Here is a 12401-nt window from a genome sequence, read left to right on the forward strand (position 1 = left end):
GGCGGTACAAAACGCAGGTGGATCGACAGAGTGCAGACGAGGTTTATGAAACTTTTGTGTACACCTGTAAATAAATAACAAGATGCTCTATAGAAACTAAATATAATATAATGTTTGATCTTTCACACACTTATTTCACAGTTATAGTTACTTGTTTATTTGTTATAATCTCTCTCTCTCTCTCTCTCTCTCTCTCTCTCTCTCTCTCTCTCTCTCTCTATATATATATATATATATATATATATATATATATATATATATATATATATATATATATATATATATATCTTGACATCTTACAAAATATGACAGTGTTACATGTCAAACTATCCATGGGGGAATTGATGGGGTATTTTTTCACTGTTATATTGCTACTTTATTCATAAAAGAAAGGAAACTTCGTCCACAGCTGGAAACAGCTGCGGTCATTATGTCTCTCCCCTCATTTATCTACATTTTCCCAGAAATTCGACAACCAGCTCTTGAACTCGTGCTCTACTGAATTAAAAAAATGTACTCCACAGGAGCAAGATCAGAACAACTGAAGGAATCAACTTGAGTCACATTAGCAAGAGAAGAGAAGAGGTAGTAAGAGAAGTAAGACCTCCAATATCTTACTGCACCACTGCTGCATTGCTCATTCTGTACATCTGTTTTATCTTTTTTATACATACCTAAATGTACTTTTTGCTGCTGTTTGCACTATCTGGTTAGATGCTGAGCTGCAGTGTACTGTACTGGTACTTACTGTGTGCAGTGACTGTAAAGTTGAATCTAATCCAGTGACCATTTGTTCATAATCTAAATTGAGCAAACCTGCAATCAAATGGCCACTAATGCATCATTAGGATTTTACAGTTTTATATTGGTTTATTTGTCATTGGCAAGCAAGCAAACAATAGAACAAAGAAATTATGGCTCCAGCTGCCTCTTTTGTTCTAGTGGAAAAACAGGTCCCATGACTGGTTACCTACACTTATCTGAGCTAATAATCCCATATATATATATATATGTATATGTATATGTATATGTATATTTATATGTCTATATGGGATTATTAAAAGCTAACTCTGTCTGGGTGAAGCACAATATCTGAGAGCCATAGGTGATTAGACAGACACAACTGTCCACAAAGAGAAGAACACTGCTATCCAAGCATGGGTGGCTGATTCAGCACCAAGGACAGCTCCTCTCTGCCTGCCTGCCTCTATGTGTGTGTGTGTGTCACTAATTATCATCCCTCCCTGCATGTAAAATTGCATGGTTTCATACTCACCAAATTATGTTTATTTTTAATGATAGAATTCCTCTTACCAAACAAGCTTAGTTTTGCTTGTTGCATTAACAGCCTGTGTACAGAATGGAGTGTATTCCACCACACTGTGCTAAGTATAGAAACGACTTAGAACAAAGGAATGGCACTGACTACTAATGATTGTTGCTTCTCATCCAGGCAGAAATGTGAATTTAACAGGATAACTCTGTCTATGGATGCAATTTTAAAAAAGACAAGACTCTGAAGGTGTCACAAGGAAAATTTGAGCACATCTTTCTTTTGCGGTTGACAGAGATACTCTCAGAGGCAGCGTAGGTCTGTACACCATGTCCCAGTTTTTTTTTTTTTTTTAGTGGCAGTTGTCTGAAACAATCATGGCTGGCCTTGGGCAGCTTGACAGTGCTCTGAAAGCTCCTGCCACTCTCCATCACTGAAACAATATTGTGTTGTGGTGCAGCAGGTAATTATGCAAATGAAAGACCATATTATTTTTATCATAAATGCATGAAAAAGCTGATAAGGACTTCTCAAGGGCTTCTTGGTGTAATTGTGTGTGTGGCAGAGACGGAGCTGCTATCAGCTTTAAAATTTAACTCAGTCAAGTGAGTGTGTGATCTTACTGTAAGAATTGCTGTGCTGCATATATAGCTAATATAATCTTTAAATGGACGCAGCTCTCGTCATACATATGGTTATTTCCTTATGCTCTAAGGTGCTACAAGTGGTTCAGTTATTGTTCCCATGTCAGATCTGTTTTGTGTTCATTTTGCATTCCTCATTGTATACAAATCTCATCCATCAGGTAAAAATTGTATAATCAATCTTTTTTTACTTGCAACCAAAGGTCCTCATGGCCATTTGTGTATTATATATGGAAGTTTCATAACTGCTGGCTATTGCCTAACATCATAAAACAGCATCAATCTTTCACAACTACACAACGCAAAGACAAATAACAGGGGAAAAAAACAGCGATATCCTTTTCTCTCATCTCATTTCTCTCTGGTATCCATTTTGCAGCATCATCTTTTATTAACTGCTCGGGGGAAGTTTTTCACTCTACTTACGATACACCACCTTCCATCCACCCGCTCTCTCTCTGTCTCTTTTACACACACAATTAACAACATATTCAGACATAGTGCACATTTGACTTCTGTGTTTGAAACGCCTACAAAAACAAAAAAAGGTGAATTAACAAAAAAAGCAAAATACACGTTGGTCACAAAATCTTCTATTTTACCTGTCTTGTACCTCCACTCTTATTTTTTCCCTCTTCAGCTCCAGGTGTCTTACTACATTTCTACAGCTGTCACCTAAAATATACATCATATGCAGCAGTCATTGCACAGCACCTACAGTATAGGAACCTGCATTTGTGTGAGTCTGTGTGTGTGTGTTTGTACTGTATGTGTGTGAAGTAGAGCTGCAAGGAGTAAGAGCAGAGAATTAGGGTTGCATCTATGGAAGACACACGACCTGATATGACTCTATTTAATCTCCCCGTTCACTCAAATAGGCATAACCCTATTCTCTCTGTGCTTCCCCTCTATCTGTCCTCTCTTCTTCTCCTCTCTAAATTTGAAATCCGTAACTCTACACAGTCCCGCTTGTTCGCTCGTTATCACTTGTCATCTATGCCAACTTTGTTTCTCATCTATTTCCAGTGGAAGAGGAGCCATCCTGCAGCAGGAAGCCTAGTGAGGCAGCTGACGTCAGCTGCTTCTCAGCGCTGCAAGGCCAGAGAGTTTTGTTTTTACTCCGAGATGCTTTGGTTTGGTTCTGCTTGGGTTGTGCTTTATCTGGAGGCTGACAGGTTCCCATGTGGCGCTCTCTGCTCACAATTCAGTACAGATCGAAGAATTGGTTACAGTGGCTGTCTTGTGGGGATGAAGTGAGATCAGTTTCATAACCGTATATAAAATGATGCTTGACTGCATAAGGTCATTTTCTGCCATCATCTTACATATGATGTACGTAAAGATGTGTCCTAATATTATCATAATTATAAAAACTATCTTCTAAAACAGAGCCCTGAGGTTCTTCTCGTGCTGCAGCACAATCCAAGTGCTTCATTCATTACATACATTAACATGCCACTGGAAGGGACATCTGGGCCATAATTAGAGCACAATACTGGGAAATGACCTTGCTAATGCAAATGTTATCTCTCCATCATATCATCCCCAACTTCAAAAGGAAGTGCACGAAAGTAAATTAAGCATGTACACATCTCACCCAAGGCTGAGGGATCTTCCATGCATGGGAACAACAGATTTTATTAAACAAAATTAAACTACAGAATTCATCTGGGTAACATCAAGATGTAATAAATGTATTAGTCAGCAGCTGACCTTGGCAACCTAAATATGTTAGTGGCCTCAGAAGGAAAACATCTTGAAAGTAAAAAGAATTTATATAAATGTGATGTAGAGGTATATTTGCCTATATTGAGTCATTTTTACCAGTAGTAGCCTTCTACTAAAAACTACATATTATTATATAAAACTACTATTGCAATATAAAATAATCAATCAAACATTCAACCAAATGTATTTAGCAACCAAATAGAGTAAGACTGTAAGGGTGAAAAGTTTATATGTCCTTTGCTGCTACTGACATAACAGACCTGAATCTCTGACCAAAATGTAGTTAACTGCAGTCAAGCTGCATTGTGGGTAATGTGGGATTTTGATAAGGAATAAGACCTTTGGCCATGTTCCAGACACTTTCAGCACTCAAGTCCAAAACACACTGCATGACACAGATTGAGATATAATCCTGACTTGGCCATGAAAACTGATTTTCAAGATCTTGGAGAGCGAAATCAGGCAGGTCACTGATGACGGTCCTTATCTTGTCGTGTACAGCAGGGTTTAAGATGCAAATCTCTTGCCTCCCAAGTGAGCCTGGGAGCAGTCGGAGCTGTCGTGATTTGATCTTTGTGACCAGAACCTGTTCACAATCCTGTAGTTTATGATGGTTTTCTGGTGGAAATGTAAACAAAACCAGTCAATGAATACCAGGTAGTACTTAGAAAGTTGGCAAAATGACAACAAACAACCTTCTATCCACCCAAACTAAAATCAACCATTGATCAAAAAAAAAGTTAGGTCCTTATCTCAAAATCATCATTCCTTTCCAAAGTCCTGGAAAAAGCTTTCTTAGAAAAAGATATCTTGGACAAATACCAGCCAGGTTTCAGGATGTACCACAGTAAGCTCAGCTAAGGGCAACAAATGTTTTACTACTGTCACTAAATTCTGACCACCCCACACTCTTGGACCATCTCTGACATGTCAGGGCAAGGTTCTTTGACTGGTTTACACTGTATTTGCAACATGGATCAGTTACAGTGGAAAATTTCTCATCCTCTGCTGCTACAGTGTCCTGCAGTGAACCACAAGGCTCCGTTTTTGGCCCTTCAGCTAAATGAGAGTAAGACAGAGGTCCTTATAATTGGTCCTGAGAAATTCCCTGATGGTTTAGCCCCTGGCCCTCTGTCTGTACACATGCCTGGTACCAGGAACAGAGACCACATTCCTCCTGTACTGGCCTCTCTTCACTCTTCACTTTATTGTCTCATGAGGACAAAAAAAAAGAGCTTCAAGTCACTCAGCCTTACTTGGAACTGTAAGCCGACAAGGTGGAAAAAAGTGTGTTATTTTAAAGATCCTTTTCTATTTAAATGAGAAAGCTTAATTTAAATTCTTTGATGTAATGAACATCCACAGATCCCTACTGTATCTGGGTCAAACGTTAACCTACTAATTCGTGATAGGAGACAAATCTCTTTCATGATGTAACAAGCAAACGTTTGCTCATGTGTGAAACAGCCTTGTTTTTTATTTATCACTTTGAAGAGTTGTTCACCATAAGCCCACTCCATGTGGAATACATGGCCCACTTTTTTTTCTGCATGGATTTATTGTGTGAGGTGGATTTTTTTTTTTTTTTTAGACATTCATGTATGTTTCTCTTTTTTCATGACAGAAATGAATAACATTTACACTTTGTCAGGATCCAATGACAACGTGAAAACCGAGTCCCCATTGTACAGCTGATGTTAGACCCTTTCCACCAGGTTAGCTGTGAATCATGAAATATATAAAGGTGTGAGCTATCACGAATAGAACTGCGCGCACGAGGCTTTCAGGGTGTCAGAAAAATAAAAAGTGAGGAGAGAAACGAGTGAAGAAAGAGAATGGTAGCGCACACAGAGTTATGTCTGGAGGAATCAAATGTACAAGAGATCAAGCACTGGAATCCTTACATCCCTTTTCTTTTCCTTCTTTCTTTTTTTGCATAACAGCCTCTATAGACAGAGGTGTCAGACGTTACTACAAACAATATGTTATGTAAGACTCATACACCAGAACTGGCATAAAAGTGGAAAGAAAGTGATGTGCTCCTGCAGCAAAAACTCTGTGTTACAGAGCAGTGTTACATTTGAATAACAGACTCTATTATATCTGACTGCAAGATAAATCAAAGACTTGGGGGTTTAAGTATGTTTGCGTTATGATGAAGAAGCAAACAGTGAAACACAGAAACAGGTGGAGCAAACAAACCCAGACGTTAACATGATCATGACAAAATAAAATGGCTTTAACTTAATAACAGCATGACAACATTAAATTGTCTGACCTTAACTTGATTATATATGAAAATGATTCGTGCTTCCTCACACGCGAAACAGCATGGATCATTACACGCTCAGGGAGCAGTCCGAGAGAGATAAACATACAGCAGTTTAACATGGTCAGCTTGTGATAGTGCTGAGATTAAACTACACTTCCCTTACATGTGGTGAAGTATTTATAATGTACATAAAACATGTTTAAAATTAATTAAGAAGCTGTTTCTGTCAGTGGAGGCTTTGTAGTGCTGCTTTTACATCAGTTTTGCAGTGGAAGTTACAGTAGCCTGAATCTCAGTGTAGATTTCACCCCCTCCTCAAGTAACAAGGTTACTGTGACATGGGAAACAATGCCTTGGGTTTAACCTTGTTTACAACAAAACACTCCTGAGACTTAGTTTAACAAGACTAAGAGTCTACAACTGTGCTAGTGGCTCTGTGAGGCTTAGGCACAATGGTCCTTTAAACTAAATGCTAACATGAGCATACTAACATGCTGTTGCACAATATTGGAAACCCTGGACTTTGTGGCGAAGTCTGAGGTTCAAGGTTATTACAGTTCATCCACAGGGGGAAAGTAACTTGTGCTTGTGCCAAATTTCATGGTAATCCATTTAATAGTGAATGACATATTTCAAAAAATGATAAAAGGGGATCTTGTTGTGGTGCTGGTAGAAAAGTCAGAGGCTGATCAAAGTTGCAGATGGTGCCAGTGTCAATGTCACTAAGAGATGGAAAGTACTGTACATTACCTACACGTTTTTACTGTACTTCAGTATAGTTTTACTTAAGTGTTTCTACTTTGGTTTGTTCCACCACACCTCAGAGGGAAACAGTTTTTGTAAAGTTCTTGAGATATTGACACAAATGGGACACAAAACCAGATTTGGTTGCAGAGTCAGAGTCAAAATAATTTGCTAAACAAACATGACAGCTATGTTTAGCTCCAGAGGCAGATCTGCTGTGCCAAGTGGTGTCTGTTCACAGACTGTCGGCATCTGATGGTGTGTGTGTGTGTGTGTGTGTGTGTGTGTGCCTGAATATTTGGCTGTTTGTCACAGTTTTGGTGACTGCTGTGAGCTAAAACTAAGAGTACTACATGCTGATGAACACACATGTTGCTGTTTCTCTCTCCTTGTGAGAAACAGTTTGAAATTCAACACTTTTGTTTTGGTCCTTACTGCATCATGGGTTTGGGTCCAGGATCTCAGTTTAGGGTAGATGTTACGGAATAAATCCACTTAGAAAAGAGACTGTGTGTGTGTGTTTGTATAAGTGTGAGAAAAAAAGTATGTGTGAGGTGTAAATGAATAGTCCCAAATTAAATGTAATAAAAGGCAAACAGATTAGTCTCAAGCCTTTAAAAGAACATAATAGTTATAATCAGTATTATAGTTTATAGTTAATACACACAACAGCGGGTGCATTAGAGTCACAGAAATGAGTGTAGCAATGATTAATTTGTCCTTGAAGAAAAATAACTACTCTTTTAAAGGAATTTAAAGATGTTACACGTGTGTTATATCAAAACTAAAATCCAGGAGTAATATAAGAATAGTCTCTAGGGAGATATCATCCAGTAAGGAATGGAGCAACACACTCACAGCACACCCCTATAGGTGTCTGCAGGAGTAATAGAGTGATGTTTTCTCAGAGAGAGACATTGGAAAAAGCCAGGCTATCAGCAGCAATGATTCTGTGAGAGAGAAAGAGAGAGAGGGAGAGATAGAGAGAGAGACGTATAGGCAGAGAGGATGGGCAGGTGGCCAGACTGACATTGGGGTTTGTGTTCGACATGCCAAAAGGGGTTGGCACTGCCATTCGCTGACTCACACCCAGGGCCCACAGGGATGACAGGGACAATAGACTCCCATTTCTTTTTAATGAGTGCTACAGATAGCCTCACAGACATATCATAGTGCAGAAAAACACCTACTGACAGGAGAAATGAGTAGAGGACACAGGCCAAATGACCCCCTCTGGCACAAATACCACAGCCCTTCAGTTTAAACCACTGCCCACAATTACCTTTGGTTTATATAGAGTGTGCAATGGAGGAAAACATTTCAAACAAGAATGATTTCACTCTGTAATATCAGAATGAAAATGAAATTGCAAACTGCTGATGAACTTATCAAAAGCAATTCTTATCCATCGAGTAATACATTTAACATCAACAAATGAATACACAATCGTCATAGTTCAGTTGCTGGAACTTGTAAATTAAAATGCCAGCTAAATAAAATTTCAGTCTCCGTCCCTTCAGCTGTGGCTGCTATTTCTCGTCAGACCAATTATTGTTCGGTGGCTGATGCTGATCTACATGACCGCGCAAACAAAAATACAAATTAGTGACACCATAGCATTTCAATCACTGCTAAGTGAAACCAAGAAAATGTTATTTAATTGAAAACTCCACTTTCTTAGACAGCAACCATCGAGTAATGAGAAATATACTCCACGGCCTCTGTGCTGTAAGCTGTACTCCAGAGAGCATAAGCTGGAGTTTGTCTGTAGCTCTTGTGCTATAATAATATCCTTACTTAAGGATGCAGCACTCTCAGGCTGAAAATACATCTACACCCTCCCTCCTTCCCTTGCCTTTATTCTTACTTCCTCTCCTTTTCACCCCTCTTCTCTTCCCCTTCTCCCTCCTTTGCTTCCCAGTGCTGACTGTGTGCAGCTATAAAGCTTAACTAACTGGCAAATGATGGCCCCCCTCTTGCTCGCTTATCTACAGGATAAGCTGGGAGGTTATTTCCATGCCATACAGCTCATCAACAGTCATGAAGTGCAGCCCTTCCTTATGTGCTGAAGGGCAGACGGCTGAACTCAACCCGCTGTCTTCATCTTTTGTGTCTCACATGCCTGAAACATAATAAATATGGACACCCCATAACTTAATGACTGTAAAAGTGATGAGATTGTAACATACACACTAACTAGTGAAACAGATGAGAATGGCTGCACCATGTTATAGCCAGCCTGTACCTTTAGCTCTCTATCTGTGAAGACAGGAAAAACAGAGCTGAAAACTAACCTGTGGGAGAAAACTGGAGCTGGCAATGGAGAGAGAGAGGCGGGCAAGGATTGGAGTGAGACGGCAGAAGAAGAGAAGAAACCAGAAGATGGCATGTGAGAGGAGAAGAGGGGCGGGCAATTGGCAGTTAGATTAAAAGGAACAAAATCACTATGGAATAAGAACTGAAATTTAATCCATAAGTACTTCAACTTCAGAGCAAAGACATTCAGCTGCATGTGAAATGTGGCCATATTTTCATGCACATGCAGCATAGAATATATTTTACAGCCAAGAAGGGCAAAAAGTAAGACACATGACAACTGAAAATGGACAGACTGTGGCTGTGTCAACCAATGAGTCTAAAAAAGGGACAAAAACAAGATCATTAGTGTACATCCATGATAGGAGCTCTGTTTGGATGTACTTATACAGTGGTGCATTGAGGTAAATGCTATGTAAGCATGCTAACATGCTAAAATTGTCATGTTTAACATGCTGATGCTAAGCAATATTACATTAATATTATACTAATAATTTTTTTTTGCCAGGTTTTGATTAATTTGGCCTATTAGCATCCCAACAATTGTACAGCTGAGGCGGATGGAAATGTTATTAATCGTGCAAGTATGTGGTCACAAATCAAAGTGCTGGAAAATGTGAAACTTTGAACTTGACACAAGATGAAAAATCAGGTGGTCACCAAATTCACTTGGATTCATCCCCTGGGGTCCATGAATGTCTGCACAAAATTTCATTACAATCCATCTAATAGTTGAGATATTTCAGACCAACATAACTACCCACAGAACTGTGCTGCTAAAGCTGATTTAAATCTAACCAAACAATAAATAAAGAAAGCCAAGTATTTTGTGTACTCTATGATGACATTTGAAAATGTCAGGACTTGAAATTATTTTTGTCTAGAGTACATGGAAGAATGTGACTACCTAAGCTGAAAATAATCAGACTCAAAATGGAAGGAAGAGGAAATCATTAAAAAGTTTTTTTTAAAAGCAGCATTCGTGTCAGCCGGCCAGATCTAAAACTGCTCAGTAACACCACAGAGCCAGCCTGTCTCAGGCTTGTTTGAGAAACGATGAAAGAGTACGAGCAGGATGAAAGCATGACAAAAAAAAAAAAGAGAAGAATAATGTGGATATATTCCAAGCAGTACGACTGAGTGTAGAGCTAGGCAAAAAGTTTGAGTGGCAGGGTCGACAATAGAGAAATTAGCCGTGCCGAAGGAAAGAACAGATCAGCAGTTTGAAAAGGTTGACAGGGAATAGAGAGTCAAGGAGCTAGAGAAAGGAGAAATGAGCAGAGGAGCTTGCAGTCTCAGGCTTTCTTTTTATTTTCCTGCTATTTGACAAATTAGTTGGAAATGCATGGGACAAATTAGCACACTTATTGTAATTAAAGTGTGTGCTTGTGTGGAAGCAAAATATAATATAAAAGATATAAAAGATCATAAGAAGAAGAAGAGGGTTCATTCTCAGTCACACAAAGCAGATTTGTTGTCCGGTCCTTAAAAAGAAATAAATCCATGAATTTTTAATGATCAAAGGAGCCTCAGCGGCCAAAGGCTTCTTCCTCCTATCACTCTGATGTAAGGCAATCAGACGCGGCTGAATGAAGCTGACAAATTGAAACCTTCATTTGAATTATTGATTCAGTTTGGAATTCAGATTTCACTGTGAGTTGCAGCATTTTAGTCTTGGGTTGTACATTAGCAAGAAACTTGACATATACCTAAATACTGGTACACAGACTACAGTATATTAGTGATTCAGTAATGTGAATCTGTTGGTTTGTCTTATTAACCCTAATGTTCTGTTTGGGATCCTGGACACCCTGAATCGTCTTTAACAGCTCAAAAACTTACTTAACGTTGTCTTAGCACCTCGATACTTCATGACTTTTCCAGATTGATGAATGAATCATCAGAAATCCATACAGAAAATTACCTGTTGTATACATGATCTATGTGAACATTAATTTTTCTGTGGCCAAATAGATTTATTTTTGATTTCTGTAATTTTTTGTTAAACAGCTTAAAAAGGTCTAACAGTGTTTGACAATGAGACAATGGAAAAAGTCACAAAGAAAAAGATATAAGTAAATGAAGTTGGGAGAACTGAGCTGCAGACTGTGCTACAGCTCAATCGAAGCTGTGATGACATTGAAACAACCTTTTGCAGTGTTGTTGTATAGTATTTAGCTGAATATGACACTTTTCTGCATCCGTTCTTCGGGCGAGTTAGTACATATACAGTACAAAAGGTTAGATGACCTCCCCCAGAGATCCTTCAGCTGGGCCCTCCGGGACTTTGACAGGAATGGGAAGCCAACCAACTACAGAGCAGCCGCCCTAAGCAAGATGCTGCCTGTTAAACTGCACATAGCCAATGATACTCTTGTGCCATTTCAGCTGAGTGTCATGTTTCTTCGGAGTTATGGGCTCCATAATGGGAGAATAATTTTTTTTAACTCCAATCATAAGCAGGGGCTTCTGGGAAAAAAACAGCCTGGTCAGCAGAGTTGGTGAAAAGTGAGGTGATAGGTCACAGGGTCAGCTGACTGGGAGGCTTGGAGCCACATTTGGTTTCATGTGTTGTGATTTGGGACATGAAGGTGGACAAAGGTTAATGTCTTTCTTTCTTCTGTCTACACAGGAATACATGCTATTGATTTCCCACTAGATACTCGATGTTCACCTTTTATTTGCACAGACAAGAACAGCCATTACCCTCTAAAGGTGCAGCCAAAAATAATTAACACTTCAAAACAACTAATAACTAAAGATGCAATAAAATCACAATTGAAAACACTTCTATAAAAGCTGGTAAGATTAGGTGCCCCCCCAACACACACACACTCGATATCCATCATATTCTTACTGGTTAGATTCAGGTTGTAGCTGCTCTTTGTTTTACATTTTCATTATTTTCCAAACTGTTACTTTGACATACATAATTTAGCTAGTGTTTGATCAAAGCACCTGCAATTTAATTCAGCCTCTGAGGTCTGCTAAACATCTCATGTAGCTTTGAAGACTTAGATATCAAAGTGCGGCCTACCAGACCTCTGACAGCTGACAAATGCTCCATCCTAAATGATTTGTTGTTTGCACCTTTGCCTGTTTGTTTTTTTTTTGACTGTATCTCTTTGGCCCCTCTAGTTGCATCATGATATTACAAATCTTCCTCTGCAATACCTGTGAATAAAGGCGTGAAATTTCATTTAACCTCCAAGCATTTCCTTTGGGAGTGTGTAACTCATTAAAAGCACCATGTGATTTTGCCAGCAGCGACTGGGCAGCCTGATGCACTGCTGCCATCTAGTGTAACGGTATAGCTGAGCCACTGACAGCGAGACAGAGGGGGGGAAAAAGCTTGACATCTCTACTGATTCACTGCAACAGTTAGGAGGCGAAATAGTAAAAAAACAGAAACTTAACAGTGAAC

Source organism: Toxotes jaculatrix, chromosome 21, assembly GCF_017976425.1.
Source record: "Toxotes jaculatrix isolate fToxJac2 chromosome 21, fToxJac2.pri, whole genome shotgun sequence".
NCBI lineage: Eukaryota > Metazoa > Chordata > Actinopteri > Toxotidae > Toxotes > Toxotes jaculatrix.